Source organism: Rhinopithecus bieti, unplaced genomic scaffold (genome assembly GCF_001698545.2).
Source record: "Rhinopithecus bieti isolate Rb0 unplaced genomic scaffold, ASM169854v2 scaffold_5132, whole genome shotgun sequence".
NCBI lineage: Eukaryota > Metazoa > Chordata > Mammalia > Primates > Cercopithecidae > Rhinopithecus > Rhinopithecus bieti.
The window spans coordinates 417,702-419,372 of NW_016804791.1; positions in this window are offsets into that span (position 1 = coordinate 417,702).

A 1,671-nucleotide genomic window follows, 5' to 3' on the forward strand; every position below is an offset into this window, starting at 1 on the left:
TGTTGGTGAAACATGCACTTTTCACATCTCATTTTGTGTGCCTGTATATTTCATCCGTGAATAACATTTATTCCCTACCTTGAAACAGGTCACACTGAAATTGGGCCTTCTACTGCTAGACTGAAAAGACCTAGAATTCATCGACAGCACAGATACAACAATAGCCTTCATGGAATACAAAAACTCTAGTTCTCACAGGATATCCTTGACCTCAGAGATGAATCAAGAGAGCGTAGAGGGTTGAGAAAAAAGTAGACACATCACTACTGTTTCTAACAAGATATCCCAAAGCTATTTCAGTTCCAGGAATTCTGTCTGCTCCTGTTTTTACTTCATTAGCAATTCAACATGTCTGATTTGCCCACACAATACTTTCAAGCTACTTTACCCATTTGACCTGGAACAAAGTGAAAGCACATTTTGCCCAGTTGAAAGGTCTCCTGGCAAGTTGGTTAGCAACAGGCTTGCCAGTCTGGGTTCTGTTAGCAAAGACTGAACACATTTCATTAGACAATTACTAGTGAACTGACTTCCTCTCTATCAAGTTGGGTTTTTTGTTTTTTGTTTTTTTTCTATTTTCTTCAGCCATTCCCCCTCCCCCACCACTTGTTATTCAACTTTTTACTTGTAATTCTTGCCTCAACACGATTTCCAATTTCTTGACGGCAGACAGTTCCACGTCTTTGTGGCTGTGATTAACGCAGTTTAATTGCCAAGAACAGGTACCGAGTAAAAGTTTATTTGAAGGAAAGAAAAGCGACACAGCAGTCTTACAACGTCCCTCGGCAGTTTAAAGCTGTGGCTAGATACGTATCAATTAAGGAATCAAGCTGAGGCATCTGCAAGTACCAATTTTACTGTAATGCTCTAAAATTTGGTCAGTTGGGGAAGTCTTTACTTGTAACAGTGTAAGTACACAAGGGACAGGAGGGTTTTGTGAGAAAGGCAGGCGCTCTGCCCTGTTCTGCCCGTGACATGATGACGTAAGAACGGCTCCCAGAAACTGCCTGAGTTGCTCACGTCCCCAGCTCCCCGATGTGCACCTGGGCGCGGGACGCCGCAGGACGGAGGGAGAGCGCTCCTCGGTCCCGCTCCCCTGCGCACGGGCAGGCGAGGGACCCGGGCGTCGTCACCCCCACGGGAGGGAGCAGAGAGAGACACCCGAAGCGGGCCTCGAGTCATCCGTGTCCCCGGGTGCCCTGCCTCTCCAGGATACCTGCGTAACTCGCAGCAGCCAAGCCCCACTACGTTTAAAAGTGTATTTGTGGTCGTCACGGTGCACACCGAAAAGCTCGCTCCGCACCCCCAGAGTGCGCGGGGCCTCTGAGCCTGGAAACAAGCCCCTCCCAGCGCAGCTGTCGCCGCCGCCTGCGGGCTCCTTTCACTTTCTCACGGCCAAGTCACCCAGAGGGGCGCCGCTGCTGCCACCGCCGCTGCGCCCGAGGACTCCACCCCGCGCCTCTTCGCTCGGGGGCCCCGCCCGCCCGAGCCCCGCCCACCCCAACAGTTGCTGCCTGCGATTGGCACGCGCGGAAGGGCAGCTCCGGCTCGCCATCCCCATTGGCTGGGCCCCCTTGTCAGTCCGACGACTGCCCGCCACCCCCTCCGCCTTCCCGAAGAGCCGCCCTCCCATTGGAGGAGTCTGAGGGCTGGGGCGGGTGGGGAGCGCCG